The sequence below is a fragment of the Lampetra planeri genome, chromosome 4 (genome assembly GCF_965212315.1).
Source record: "Lampetra planeri chromosome 4, kcLamPlan1.2.h2, whole genome shotgun sequence".
Lineage (NCBI taxonomy): Eukaryota > Metazoa > Chordata > Hyperoartia > Petromyzontiformes > Petromyzontidae > Lampetra > Lampetra planeri.
Window position 1 is genome coordinate 19,677,393 of NC_136110.1, and position 15,239 is coordinate 19,692,631.

Here is a 15,239-nt window from a genome sequence, read left to right on the forward strand (position 1 = left end):
TGAAAGTGACCCCACCGTGTTTTTTCTGCAAGTATACAAGGGAATGAATTGTATGCGATTAATATTCTTCATTGACATGGAAAGTCATTTTCTTGAAACCACTCCACGTGCATTTTGATCGGTTATAATGTTCCTTATCTGCATAAAAGAGCATTGGCCAGGAATCGATCCCAGGTCTCCCACGTGGCAGTCCAGAATTCTACCACTGAATCACCAATACCACAATCCGCTCGAATTCTTTTTACGTGAGATGCATGAATACTCTTATTTTTTCCATCCTCCAAAATTGCGTTTTCTCTGTGTATATAGAAGCTGAATTTTATCATCACGATATGCAGATGATGGTGGGTTCTTTTTTTTTATTTGCTCCAATTTTGCAGTTTATTGTTGTTTAGTTGGATAATAGTGCATCGGCCGGGAATCGAACCCGGGCCTCCCGCGTGGCAGGCGAGAATTCTACCACTGAACCACCGATGCCTCGTGTGTCTGGTGTGATTTTACGTGAGATGCATGAATACTGATCTTCTTTCAGTAGCGTGTGAGACTTTTCTGTGTTTCTTAGGCTCCTGACTTTCCTATTTTTCATTAATATCCGAAGATGGACTAAATTGATTATATGCAAGTTATTGGGATGTTGTTAAAAATATTTCTTCACCTGTTATAAAGATTTGGTAGAACCGCTTTCCGCAAAGAGAAATCCTTTGTCACTACTCGTGTCCAATACTAGTTATTGCATTTCGTTGTCAAAATAACTGCGACCTGATTTCCGCAGCTGAAAGTGACCCCACCGTGTTTTTTCTGCAAGTATACAAGGGAATGAATTTTATGCGATTAATATTCTTCATTGACATGGAAAGTCATTTTCTTGAAACCACTCCACGTGCATTTTGATCGGTTATAATGTTCCTTATCTGGATAAAAGTGCATTGGCCAGGAATCGATCCCAGGTCTCCCACGTGGCAGTCCAGAATTCTACCACTGAATCACCAATACCACATTCCGCTCGAATTCTTTTTACGTGAGATGCATGAATACTCTTATTTTTTCCATCCTCCAAAATTGCGTTTTCTCTGTGTATATAGAATCTGAATTTTATCATCACGATATGCAGATGATAGTGGGTTCTTTTTTTTTATTCGCTCCAAATTTGCAGTTTATTGTTGTTTAGTTGGATAAAAGTGCATCGGCCGGGAATCAAACCCGGGCCTCCCGCGTGGCAGGCGAGAATTCTACCACTGAACCACCGATGCCTCGTGTGTCTGGTGTGATTTTACGTGAGATGCATGAATACTGATCTACTTTCAGTAGCGTGTGAGACTTTTCTGTGTTTCTTAGGCTCCTGACTTTCCTATTTTTCATGAATATCCGAAGATGAAGATGGACTAAATTTATTATATGCAAGTTATTGGGATGTTGTTAAAAATATTTCTTCACCTGTTATAAAGATTTGGTAGAACCGCTTTCCGCAAAGAGAAATCCTTTGTCACTACTAGTGTCCAATACTAGTTATTGCATTTCGTTGTCAAAATAGCTGCGACCTGATTTCCGCATCTGAAAGTGACCCCACCGTGTTTTTTCTGCAAGTATACAAGGAAATGAATTTTATGTGATTAATATTCTTCATTGACATGGAAAGTCATTTTCTTGAAACCACTCCACGTGCATTTTGATCAGTTATAATGTTCCTTATCTGGATAAAAGTGCATTGGCCAGGAATCGATCCCAGGTCTCCCACGTGGCAGTCCAGAATTCTACCACTGAATCACCAATACCACATTCCGCTCGAATTCTTTTTACGTGAGATGCATGAATACTCTTATTTTTTCCATCCTCCAAAATTGCGTTTTCTCTGTGTATATAGAATCTGAATTTTATCATCACGATATGCAGATGATGGTGGGTTCTTTTTTTATATTCGCTCCAAATTTGCAGTTTATTGTTGTTTAGTTGGATAAAAGTGCATCAGCCGGGAATCGAACCCGGGCCTCCCGCATGGCAGGCGAGAATTCTACCACTGAACCACCAATGCCTCGTGTGTCTGGTGTGATTTTACGTGAGATGCATGAATACTGATCTTCTTTCAGTAGCGTGTAAGACTTTTCTGTGTTTCTTAGGCTCCTGACTTTCCTATTTTTCATGAATATCCGAAGATGAAGATGGACTAAATTGATTATTTGCAAGTTATTGGGATGTTGTTAAAAATATTTCTTCACCTGTTATAAAGATTTGGTAGAACTGCTTTCCGCAAAGAGAAATCCTTTGTCACTACTCGTGTCCAATACTAGTTATTGCATTTCGTTGTCAAAATAACTGCGACCTGATTTCCGCAGCTGAAAGTGACCCCACCGTGTTTTTTCTGCAAGTATACAAGGGAATGAATTTTATGCGATTAATATTCTTCATTGACATGGAAAGTCATTTTCTTGAAACCACTCCACGTGCATTTTGATAGGTTATAATGTTCCTTATCTGGATAAAAGTGCATTGGCCAGGAATCGATCCCAGGTCTCCCACGTGGCAGTCCAGAATTCTACCACTGAATCACCAATACCACATTCCGCTCGAATTCTTTTAACGTGAGATGCATGAATACTGTTATTTTTTCCATCCTCCAAAATTGCATTTTCTCTGTGTATATAGAATCTGAATTATATCATCACGATATGCAGATGATGGTGGGTTCTTTTTTATATTCGATCCAAATTTGCAGTTTATTGTTGTTTAGTTGGATAAAAGTGCATCGGCCAGGAATCGAACCAGGGCCTCCCGCGTGGCAGGCGAGAATTCTACCACTGAACCACCAATGCCTCGGGTGTCTGGTGTGATTTTACGTGAGATGCATGAATACTGATCTTCTTTCAGTAGCGTGTAAGACTTTTCTGTGTTTCTTAGGCTCCTGACTTTCCTATTTTTCATGAATATCCGAAGATGAAGATGGACTAAATTGATTATATGCAAGTTATTGGGATGTTGTTAAAAATATTTTTTCACCTGTTATAAAGATTTGGTAGAACCGCTTTCCGCAAAGAGAAATCCTTTGTCACTACTCGTGTCCAATACTAGTTATTGCATTTCGTTGTCAAAATAGCTGCGACCTGATTTCCGCATCTGAAAGTGAACCCACCGTGTTTTTTTCTGCAAGTATACAAGGAAATGAATTTTATGCGATTAATATTCTTCATTGACATGGAAAGTCATTTTCTTTAAACCACTCCACGTGCATATTGATCGGTTATAATGTTCCTTATCTGGATAAAAGTGCATTGGCCAGGAATCGATCCCAGGTCTCCCACGTGGCAGTCCAGAATTCTACCACTGAATCACCAATACCACACTCCGCTCGAATTCTTTTTACGTGAGATGCATGAATACTCTTATTTTTTCCATCCTCCAAAATTGCGTTTTCTCTGTGTATATAGAATCTGAATTTTATCATCACGATATGCAGATGATGGTGGGTTCTTTTTTTATATTTGCTCCAAATTTGCAGTTTATTGTTGTTTAGTTGGATAAAAGTGCATCGGCCAGGAATCGAACCCGGGCCTCCCGCATGGCAGGCGAGAATTCTACCACTGAACCACCGATGCCTCGTGTGTCTGGTGTGATTTTACGTGAGATGCATGAATACTGATCTTCTTTCAGTCGAGTGTGAGACTTTTCTGTGTTTCTTAGGCTCCTGACTTTCCTATTTTTCATGAATATCCGAAGATGAAGATGGACTAAATTGATTATATGCTAGTTATTGGGATGTTGTTAAAATATTTCTTCACCTGTTATAATGATTTTTGTAGAACCGCTTTCCGCAAAGAGAAATCATTTGTCACTACTCGTGTCCAATACTAGTTATTGCATTTCGTTGAAAAAATAACTGCGACCTGATTTCCGCAGCTGAAAGTGACCCCACCGTGTTTTTTTCTGCAAGTATACAAGGGAATGGATTTTATGCGATAAATATTCTTCATTGACATGGAAAGTCATTTTCTTGAAACCACTCCACGTGCATTTTGATCGGTTATAATGTTCCTTATCTGGATAAAAGTGCATTGGCCAGGAATCGATCCCAGGTCTCCCAAGTGGCAGTCCAGAATTCTACCACTGAATCACCAATACCACATTCCGCTCGAATTCTTTTTACGTGAGATGCATGAATACTCTTATTTTTTCCATCCTCCAAAATTGCGTTTTCTCTGTGTATATAGATTCTGAATTTTATCATCACGATATGCAGATGATGGTGGGTTCTTTTTTTTATTCGCTCCAAATTTGCAGTTTATTGTTGTTTAGTTGGATAAAAGTGCATCGTATTCTCAGGTTTTTTCGGTAAAGTCACGTAGGTAAAAAACATTAAAATTAATGAAAGTAAAATAAAACAAAACAAAATAAAATTCACGACGTTTCGGAGGCAACACAAGTCTCCGTCATCAGGTGGGACCGTCACAGCCGAATTAGCTGCATCAAGTGAAGCAATGATTCAAGATGTAATCCCTTATAAGCAAGTTGAAGGGAGGTGGAGAAGGGGGGGGGGAGAGCTTATCAGGCTGTGGTAGCCAATGAATGGAAACGTATCGGGAGGGAGGAGGAGCGGTGATCAAAGACTGCACGCAGTGCTCAACACAATGAATGGAGACGTGTCGGGACGGAGGGCGAGCGGCGATCAAAGACATCACGTAGTGCTCAACACAATGAATTGCTTCACTTGATGCAGCTAATTCGGCTGTGACGGTCCCACCTGATGACGGAGACTTGTGTTGCCTCCGAAACGTCGTGAATTTTATTTTGTTTTATTTTACTTTCATTAATTTTAATGTTTTTTACCTACGTGACTTTACCGAAAAAACCTGAGAATATGAATCATTGCAGTCACGAAAGCTTCAAATCTAAAAGTGCATCGGCCAGGAATCGAACCAGGGCCTCCCGCGTGGCAGGCGAGAATTCTACCACTGAACCACCAATGCCTCGGGTGTCTGGTGTGATTTTACGTGAGATGCATGAATACTGATCTTCTTTCAGTAGCGTGTAAGACTTTTCTGTGTTTCTTAGGCTCCTGACTTTCCTATTTTTCATGAATATCCGAAGATGAAGATGGACTAAATTGATTATATGCAAGTTATTGGGATGTTGTTAAAAATATTTCTTCACCTGTTATAAAGATTTGGTAGAACCGCTTTCCGCACAGAGAAATCCTTTGTCACTACTCGTGTCCAATACTAGTTATTGCATTTCGTTGTCAAAATAACTGCGACCTGATTTCCGCATCTGAAAGTGACCCCACCGTGTTTTTTCTGCAAGTATACAAGGGAATGAATTTTATGCGATTAATATTCTTCATTGACATGGAAAGTCATTTTCTTGAAACCACTCCACGTGCATTTTAATCGGTTATAATGTTGCTTATCTGGATAAAAGTGCATTGGCCAGGAATCGATCCCAGGTCTCCCACGTGGCAGTCTAGAATTCTACCACTGAATCACCAATACCACATTCCACTCGAATTTATTTTACGTGAGATGCATGAATACTCTTCTTTTTTCCATCCTCCAAAATTGCGTTTTCTCTGTATATATAGAATCTGAATTTTTTCATCACGATCTGCAGATGATGGTGGGTTCTTTTTTATATTCGCTCCAAATTTGCAGTTTTTTGTTGTTTAGTTGGATAAAAGTGCATCGGTCAGGGAATCGAACCCGTGCCTCCCGCATGGCAGGCGAGAATTCTACCACTGAACCACCGATGCCTCGTGTGTCTGGTGTGATTTTACGTGAGATGCATGAATACTGATCTTCTTTCAGTCGAGTGTGAGACTTTTCTGTGTTTCTTAGGCTCCTGACTTTCCTATTTTTCATGAATATCCGAAGATGAAGATGGACTAAATTGATTATATGCTAGTTATTGGGATGTTGTTAAAATATTTCTTCACCTGTTATAATGATTTTTGTAGAACCGCTTTCCGCAAAGAGAAATCATTTGTCACTACTCGTGTCCAATACTAGTTATTGCATTTCGTTGACAAAATAACTGCGACCTGATTTCCGCAGCTGAAAGTGACCCCACCGTGTTTTTTTCTGCAAGTATACAAGGGAATGAATTTTATGCGATAAATATTCTTCATTGACATGGAAAGTCATTTTCTTGAAACCACTCCACGTGCATTTTAATCGGTTATAATGTTGCTTATCTGGATAAAAGTGCATTTGCCAGGAATCGATCCCAGGTCTCCCACGTGGCAGTCCAGAATTCTACCATTGAATCACCAATACCACATTCCGCTCGAATTCTTTTTACGTGAGATGCATGAATACTCTTATTTTTTCCATCCTCCAAAATTGCGTTTTCTCTGTGTATATAGAATGTGAATTTTATCATCACGATATGCAGATGATGGTGGGTTCTTTTTTATATTTGCTCCAAATTTGCAGTTTATTGTTGTTTAGTTGGATAAAAGTGCATCGGCCAGGAATCGAACCCGGGCCTCCCGCATGGCAGGCGAGAATTCTACCACTGAACCACCAATGCCTCGTGTGTCTGGTGTGATTTTACGTGAGATGCATGAATACTGATCTTCTTTCAGTAGCGTGTAAGACTTTTCTGTGTTTCTTAGGCTCCTGACTTTCCTATTTTTCATGAATATCCGAAGATGAAGATGGACTAAATTGAGTATATGCTAGTTATTGGGATGTTGTTAAAATATTTCTTCACCTGTTATAATGATTTTTGTTGAACCGCTTTCCGCAAAGAGAAATCATTTGTCACTACTCGTGTCCAATACTAGTTATTGCATTTCGTTGTCAAAATAACTGCGACCTGATTTCCGCAGCTGAAAGTGACCCCACCGTGTTTTTTCTGCAAGTATACAAGGGAATGCAATTTATGCGATTAATATTTTTCATTGACATGGAAAGTCATTTTCTTGAAACCACTCCACGTGCATTTTGATCGGTTATAATGTTCCTTATCTGGATAAAAGTGCATTGGCCAGGAATCGATCCCAGGTCTCCCACGTGGCAGTCCAGAATTCTACCACTGAATCACCAATACCACATTCCGCTCGAATTCTTTTTACGTGAGATGCATGAATACTCTTATTTTTTCCATCCTCCAAAATTGCGTTTTCTCTGTGTATATAGAATCTGAATTTTATCATCACGATATGCAGATGATGGTGGGTTCTTTTTTTATATTCGCTCCAAATTTGCAGTTTATTGTTGTTTAGTTGGATAAAAGTGCATCAGCCGGGAATCGAACCCTGGCCTCCCGCATGGCATGCGAGAATTCTACCACTGAACCACCAATGCCTCGTGTGTCTGGTGTGATTTTACGTGAGATGCATGAATACTGATCTTCTTTCAGTAGCGTGTAAGACTTTTCTGTGTTTCTTAGGCTCCTGACTTTCCTATTTTTCATGAATATCCGAAGATGAAGATGGACTAAATTGATTATATGCAAGTTATTGGGATGTTGTTAAAAATATTTCTTCACCTGTTATAAAGATTTGGTAGAACCGCTTTCCGCACAGAGAAATCCTTTGTCACTACTCGTGTCCAATACTAGTTATTGCATTTCGTTGTCAAAATAACTGCGACCTGATTTCCGCATCTGAAAGTGACCCCACCGTGTTTTTTCTGCAAGTATACAAGGGAATGAATTTTATGCGATTAATATTCTTCATTGACATGGAAAGTCATTTTCTTGAAACCACTCCACGTGCATTTTAATCGGTTATAATGTTGCTCATCTGGATAAAAGTGCATTGGCCAGGAATCGATCCCAGGTCTCCCACGTGGCAGTCTAGAATTCTACCACTGAATCACCAATACCACATTCCACTCGAATTTATTTTACGTGAGATGCATGAATACTCTTCTTTTTTCCATCCTCCAAAATTGCGTTTTCTCTGTATATATAGAATCTGAATTTTTTCATCACGATCTGCAGATGATGGTGGGTTCTTTTTTATATTCGCTCCAAATTTGCAGTTTTTTGTTGTTTAGTTGGATAAAAGTGCATCGGTCAGGGAATCGAACCCGTGCCTCCCGCATGGCAGGCGAGAATTCTACCACTGAACCACCGATGCCTCGTGTGTCTGGTGTGATTTTACGTGAGATGCATGAATACTGATCTTCTTTCAGTCGAGTGTGAGACTTTTCTGTGTTTCTTAGGCTCCTGACTTTCCTATTTTTCATGAATATCCGAAGATGAAGATGGACTAAATTGATTATATGCTAGTTATTGGGATGTTGTTAAAATATTTCTTCACCTGTTATAATGATTTTTGTAGAACCGCTTTCCGCAAAGAGAAATCATTTGTCACTACTCGTGTCCAATACTAGTTATTGCATTTCGTTGACAAAATAACTGCGACCTGATTTCCGCAGCTGAAAGTGACCCCACCGTGTTTTTTTCTGCAAGTATACAAGGGAATGAATTTTATGCGATAAATATTCTTCATTGACATGGAAAGTCATTTTCTTGAAACCACTCCACGTGCATTTTAATCGGTTATAATGTTGCTTATCTGGATAAAAGTGAATTTGCCAGGAATCGATCCCAGGTCTCCCACGTGGCAGTCCAGAATTCTACCACTGAATCACCAATACCACATTCCGCTCGAATTCTTTTTACGTGAGATGCATGAATACTCTTATTTTTTCCATCCTCCAAAATTGCGTTTTCTCTGTGTATATAGAATGTGAATGTTATCATCACGATATGCAGATGATGGTGGGTTCTTTTTTATATTTGCTCCAAATTTGCAGTTTATTGTTGTTTAGTTGGATAAAAGTGCATCGGCCAGGAATCGAACCCGGGCCTCCCGCATGGCAGGCGAGAATTCTACCACTGAACCACCAATGCCTCGTGTGTCTGGTGTGATTTTACGTGAGATGCATGAATACTGATCTTCTTTCAGTAGCGTGTAAGACTTTTCTGTGTTTCTTAGGCTCCTGACTTTCCTATTTTTCATGAATATCCGAAGATGAAGATGGACTAAATTGAGTATATGCTAGTTATTGGGATGTTGTTAAAATATTTCTTCACCTGTTATAAAGATTTGGTAGAACCGTTTTCCGCAAAGAGAAATCCTTTGTCACTACTCGTGTCCAATACTAGTTATTGCATTTCGTTGTCAAAATAACTGCGACCTGATTTCCGCAGCTGAAAGTGACCCCACCGTGTTTTTTTCTGCAAGTATACAAGGGAATGAATTTTATGCGATTAATATTCTTCATTGACATGGAAAGTCATTTTCTTGAAACCACTCCACGTGCATTTTCATCGGTTATGATGTTGCTTATCTGGATAAAAGTGCATTGGCCAGTAAACGATCCCAGGTCTCCCACGTGGCAGTCCAGAATTCTACCACTGAATCACCAATACCACATTCCACTCGAATTAATTTTACGTGAGATGCATGAATACTCTTCTTTTTTCCATCCTCCAAAATTGCGTTTTCTCTGTATATATAGAATCTGAATTTTTTCATCACGATCTGCAGATGATGGTGGGTTCTTTTTTATATTCGCTCCAAATTTGCAGTTTATTGTTGTTTAGTTGGATAAAAGTGCATCGGTCGGGAATCGAACCCGTGCCTCCCGCGTGGCAGGCGAGAATTCTACCACTGAACCACCGATGCCTCGTGTGTCTGGTGTGATTTTACGTGAGATGCTTGAATACTGATCTTCTTTCAGTCGAGTGTGAGACTTTTCTGTGTTTCTTAGGCTCCTGACTTTCCCATTTTTCATAAATATCCGAAGATGAAGATGGACTAAATTGATTATATGCAAGTTATTGGGATGTTGTTAAAAATATTTCTTCACCTGTTATAAAGATTTTTGTAGAACTGCTTTCCGCAAGAGAAATCCTTTGTCACTACTCGTGTCCAATACTAGTTATTGCATTTCGTTGTCAAAATAACTGCGACCTGATTTCCGCAGCTGAAAGTGACCCCACCGTGTTGTTTTCTGCAAGTATACAAGGGAATGAATTTTATGCGATTAATATTCTTCATTGACATGGAAAGTCATTTTCTTGAAACCACTCCACGTGCATTTTAATCGGTTATAATGTTGCTTATCTGGATCAAAGTGCATTGGTCAGGAATCGATCCCAGGTCTCCCACGTGGCAGTCCAGAATTCTACCACTGAATCACCAATACCACATTCCACTCGAATTTATTTTACGTGAGATGCATGAATACTCTTCTTTTTTCCATCCTCCAAAATTGCGTTTTCTCTGTATATATAGAATCTGAATTTTTTCATCACGATCTGCAGATGATGGTGGGTTCTTTTTTATATTCGCTCCAAATTTGCAGTTTATTGTTGTTTAGTTGGATAAAAGTGCATCGGCCGGGAATCGTGGCAGTCGAGAATTCTACCACTGAACCACCGATGCCTCGTGTGTCTGGTGTGATTTTGCGTGAGATGCTTGAATACTGATCTTCTTTCAGTCGAGTGTGAGACTTTTCTGTGTTTCTTAAGCTCTTGACTTTCCCATTTTTCATGAATATCCGAAGATGGACTACATTGATTATATGCAAGTTATTTAGATGTTGTTAAAAATATTTCTTCACCTGTTATAAAGATTTTTGTAGAACCGCTTTCCGCAAAGAGAAATCCTTTGTCACTACTCGTGTCCAATACTAGTTATTGCATTTCGTTGTCAAAAGAACTGCGACCTGATTTCCGCATCTGAAAGTGACCCCACCGTGTTTTTTCTGCAAGTATACAAGGGAATGAATTTTATGCGATTAATATTCTTCATTGACATGGAAAGTCATTTTCTTGAAACCACTCCACGTGCATTTTAATCGGTTATAATGTTGCTTATCTGGATAAAAGTGCATTGGCCAGGAATCGATCCCAGGTCTCCCACGTGGTAGTCTAGAATTCTACCACTGAATCACCAATACCACATTCCACTCGAATTTATTTTACGTGAGATGCATGAATACTCTTCTTTTTTCCATCCTCCAAAATTGCGTTTTCTCTGTATATATAGAATCTGAATTTTTTCATCACGATCTGCAGATGATGGTGGGTTCTTTTTTATATTCGCTCCAAATTTGCAGTTTTTTGCTGTTTAGTTGGATAAAAGTGCATCGGTCAGGGAATCGAACCCGTGCCTCCCGCATGGCAGGCGAGAATCCTACCACTGAACCACCGATGCCTCGTGTGTCTGGTGTGATTTTACGTGAGATGCATGAATACTGATCTTCTTTCAGTCGAGTGTGAGACTTTTCTGTGTTTCTTAGGCTCCTGACTTTCCTATTTTTCATGAATATCCGAAGATGAAGATGGACTAAATTGATTATATGCTAGTTATTGGGATGTTGTTAAAATATTTCTTCACCTGTTATAATGATTTTTGTAGAACCGCTTTCCGCAAAGAGAAATCATTTGTCACTACTCGTGTCCAATACTAGTTATTGCATTTCGTTGACAAAATAACTGCGACCTGATTTCCGCAGCTGAAAGTGACTCCACCGTGTTTTTTTCTGCAAGTATACAAGGGAATGAATTTTATGCGATAAATATTTTTCATTGACATGGAAAGTCATTTTCTTGAAACCACTCCACGTGCATTTTAATCGGTTATAATGTTGCTTATCTGGATAAAAGTGCATTTGCCAGGAATCGATCCCAGGTCTCCCACGTGGCAGTCCAGAATTCTACCACTGAATCACCAATACCACATTCCGCTCGAATTCTTTTTACGTGAGATGCATGAATACTCTTATTTTTTCCATCCTCCAAAATTGCGTTTTCTCTGTGTATATAGAATGTGAATTTTATCATCACGATATGCAGATGATGGTGGGTTCTTTTTTATATTCGCTCCAAATTGGCAGTTTATTGTTGTTTAGTTGGATAAAAGTGCATCGGTCGGGAATCGAACCCGTGCCTCCCGCGTGGCAGGCGAGAATTCTACCACTGAACCACCGATGCCTCGTGTGTCTGGTGTGATTTTACGTGAGATGCTTGAATACTGATCTTCTTTCAGTCGAGTGTGAGACTTTTCTGTGTTTCTTAGGCTCCTGACTTTCCCATTTTTCATGAATATCCGAAGATGAAGATGGACTAAATTGATTATATGCAAGTTATTGGGATGTTGTTAAAAATATTTCTTCACCTGTTATAAAGATTTTTGTAGAACCGCTTTCCGCAAGAGAAATCCTTTGTCACTACTCGTGTCCAATACTAGTTATTGCATTTCGTTGTCAAAATAACTGCGACCTGATTTCCGCAGCTGAAAGTGACCCCACCGTGTTTTTTTCTGCAAGTATACAAGGGAATGAATTTTATGCGATAAATATTCTTCATTGACATGGAAAGTCATTTTCTTGAAACCACTCCACGTGCATTTTAATCGGTTATGATGTTGCTTATCTGGATAAAAGTGCATTGGCCAGTAAACGATCCCAGGTCTCCCACGTGGCAGTCTAGAATTCTACCACTGAATCACCAATACCACATTCCACTCGAATTAATTTTACGTGAGATGCATGAATACTCTTCTTTTTTCCATCCTCCAAAATTGCGTTTTCTCTGTATATATAGAATCTGAATTTTTTCATCACGATCTGCAGATGATGGTGGGTTCTTTTTTATATTCGCTCCAAATTTGCAGTTTATTGTTGTTTAGTTGGATAAAAGTGCATCGGTCGGGAATCGAACCCGTGCCTCCCGCGTGGCAGGCGAGAATTCTACCACTGAACCACCGATGCCTCGTGTGTCTGGTGTGATTTTACGTGAGATGCTTGAATACTGATCTTCTTTCAGTCGAGTGTGAGACTTTTCTGTGTTTCTTAGGCTCCTGACTTTCCCATTTTTCATGAATATCCGAAGATGAAGATGGACTAAATTGATTATATGCAAGTTATTGGGATGTTGTTAAAAATATTTCTTCACCTGTTATAAAGATTTTTGTAGAACCGCTTTCCGCAAGAGAAATCCTTTGTCACTACTCGTGTCCAATACTAGTTATTGCATTTCGTTGTCAAAATAACTGCGACCTGATTTCCGCAGCTGAAAGTGACCCCACCGTGTTGTTTTCTGCAAGTATACAAGGGAATGAATTTTATGCGATTAATATTCTTCATTGACATGGAAAGTCATTTTCTTGAAACCACTCCACGTGCATTTTAATCGGTTATAATGTTGCTTATCTGGATCAAAGTGCATTGGTCAGGAATCGATCCCAGGTCTCCCACGTGGCAGTCCAGAATTCTACCACTGAATCACCAATACCACATTCCACTCAAATTTATTTTACGTGAGATGCATGAATACTCTTCTTTTTTCCATCCTCCAAAATTGCGTTTTCTCTGTATATATAGAATCTGAATTTTTTCATCACGATCTGCAGATGATGGTGGGTTCTTTTTTATATTCGCTCCAAATTTGCAGTTTATTGTTGTTTAGTTGGATAAAAGTGCATCGGCCGGGAATCGTGGCAGTCGAGAATTCTACCACTGAACCACCGATGCCTCGTGTGTCTGGTGTGATTTTGCGTGAGATGCTTGAATACTGATCTTCTTTCAGTCGAGTGTGAGACTTTTCTGTGTTTCTTAAGCTCTTGACTTTCCCATTTTTCATGAATATCCGAAGATGGACTACATTGATTATATGCAAGTTATTTGGATGTTGTTAAAAATATTTCTTCACCTGTTATAAAGATTTTTGTAGAACCGCTTTCCGCAAAGAGAAATCATTTGTCACTGCTCGTGTCCAATACAAGTTATTGCATTTCGTTGTCAAAATAACTGCGACCTGATTTCCGCAGCTGAAAGTGACCCCACCGTGTTGTTTTCTGCAAGTATACAAGGGAATGAATTTTATGCGATTAATATTCTTCATTGACATGGAAAGTCATTTTCTTGAAACCACTCCACGTGCATTTTAATCGGTTATGATGTTGCTTATCTGGATCAAAGTGCATTGGTCAGGAATCGATCCCAGGTCTCCCACGTGGCAGTCCAGAATTCTACCACTGAATCACCAATACCACATTCCACTCGAATTTATTTTACGTGAGATGCATGAATACTCTTCTTTTTTCCATCCTCCAAAATTGCGTTTTCTCTGTATATATAGAATCTGAATTTTTTCATCACGATCTGCAGATGATGGTGGGTTCTTTTTTATATTCGCTCCAAATTTGCAGTTTATTGTTGTTTAGTTGGATAAAAGTGCATCGGCCGGGAATCGTGGCAGTCGAGAATTCTACCACTGAACCACCGATGCCTCGTGTGTCTGGTGTGATTTTGCGTGAGATGCTTGAATACTGATCTTCTTTCAGTCGAGTGTGAGACTTTTCTGTGTTTCTTAAGCTCTTGACTTTCCCATTTTTCATGAATATCCGAAGATGGACTACATTGATTATATGCAAGTTATTTGGATGTTGTTAAAAATATTTCTTCACCTGTTATAAAGATTTTTGTAGAACCGCTTTCCGCAAAGAGAAATCATTTGTCACTGCTCGTGTCCAATACAAGTTATTGCATTTCGTTGTCAAAATAACTGCGACCTGATTTCCGCAGCTGAAAGTGACCCCACCGTGTTGTTTTCTGCAAGTATACAAGGGAATGAATTTTATGCGATTGTAATAAACGACTGGACCACGATGTCTGGCTCAGTGTCCTTTATTATTCGGTTCGTGCTGTACACCCACACGGCTGTCTTTACTCTGTAGCTTCTCCACGGTGCTGACTCCAATGTCGGCCCGATCCCCAACAGCAGCTCCGCTGCTGTTTCTCTCACACAGCCCCCCTTGGCTGTACTCTCTGCTGCTCTTCTCCCTCCGCAGCTCTCACAGCTTCTTGCTCTCTCTCTCTCTCCGCAGCTCCTCCTGGCAGCCACACCGCTGCCTCTAACACGCAGCCCTCCTGGCTGTCTCCTCCCCAGCTGCACACCACTCCGCAGCTTCCTCTTATCTTCGGGGTTGGCTCCCGATCGCCGTCGGCGCCCCCCCTCTCCACACTTGCCCGCGTGGCCTCACTCTTTTCCGCTCACACCCCGACTACCTTCCCCTTCCGGTTTACCCGCTTAAAGCCCCGAACCTTACCCCCACGTCACATGACTCCACCCCCCGTGACGTCACCTCCGGAAGGTCGCTTACGCCCGCATTACACCACCCTCCCCCGTAGAAAAATCCCAGCCGACCTCGGCTGACCAATAGCAAATCGTAATGCGGCGAACCGAGCTTCCCCCCCTAAAGGACACTAAGCATATAATGTAACAGC

The 15,239-nt window shown here is 40.2% G+C and overlaps 11 non-coding genes across 11 annotated transcripts; all 11 read right to left on the reverse strand.

Annotated features, from left to right (window-relative positions):
* Positions 1-406: 406 nt before the first annotated feature.
* Positions 407-477, reverse strand: TRNAG-GCC (transfer RNA glycine (anticodon GCC)). Its single transcript has one exon. It is a non-coding gene; the product is annotated as a tRNA-Gly (tRNA).
* A 702-nt stretch (positions 478-1,179) lies between these two features.
* TRNAG-GCC (transfer RNA glycine (anticodon GCC)) lies at positions 1,180-1,250 on the reverse strand. Its single transcript has one exon. It is a non-coding gene; the product is annotated as a tRNA-Gly (tRNA).
* A 708-nt stretch (positions 1,251-1,958) lies between these two features.
* On the reverse strand, positions 1,959-2,029 carry TRNAG-GCC (transfer RNA glycine (anticodon GCC)). The gene has a single exon. It is a non-coding gene; the product is annotated as a tRNA-Gly (tRNA).
* Positions 2,030-2,736: 707 nt separating this feature from the next.
* On the reverse strand, positions 2,737-2,807 carry TRNAG-GCC (transfer RNA glycine (anticodon GCC)). Its single transcript has one exon. It is a non-coding gene; the product is annotated as a tRNA-Gly (tRNA).
* Positions 2,808-3,516: 709 nt separating this feature from the next.
* TRNAG-GCC (transfer RNA glycine (anticodon GCC)) lies at positions 3,517-3,587 on the reverse strand. Its single transcript has one exon. It is a non-coding gene; the product is annotated as a tRNA-Gly (tRNA).
* Positions 3,588-4,884: 1,297 nt separating this feature from the next.
* Positions 4,885-4,955, reverse strand: TRNAG-GCC (transfer RNA glycine (anticodon GCC)). Its single transcript has one exon. It is a non-coding gene; the product is annotated as a tRNA-Gly (tRNA).
* Positions 4,956-6,442: 1,487 nt separating this feature from the next.
* On the reverse strand, positions 6,443-6,513 carry TRNAG-GCC (transfer RNA glycine (anticodon GCC)). Its single transcript has one exon. It is a non-coding gene; the product is annotated as a tRNA-Gly (tRNA).
* Positions 6,514-8,779: 2,266 nt separating this feature from the next.
* On the reverse strand, positions 8,780-8,850 carry TRNAG-GCC (transfer RNA glycine (anticodon GCC)). Its single transcript has one exon. It is a non-coding gene; the product is annotated as a tRNA-Gly (tRNA).
* Positions 8,851-9,557: 707 nt separating this feature from the next.
* On the reverse strand, positions 9,558-9,628 carry TRNAG-GCC (transfer RNA glycine (anticodon GCC)). The gene has a single exon. It is a non-coding gene; the product is annotated as a tRNA-Gly (tRNA).
* A 2,244-nt stretch (positions 9,629-11,872) lies between these two features.
* On the reverse strand, positions 11,873-11,943 carry TRNAG-GCC (transfer RNA glycine (anticodon GCC)). Its single transcript has one exon. It is a non-coding gene; the product is annotated as a tRNA-Gly (tRNA).
* A 708-nt stretch (positions 11,944-12,651) lies between these two features.
* Positions 12,652-12,722, reverse strand: TRNAG-GCC (transfer RNA glycine (anticodon GCC)). The gene has a single exon. It is a non-coding gene; the product is annotated as a tRNA-Gly (tRNA).
* Positions 12,723-15,239: the final 2,517 nt, after the last annotated feature.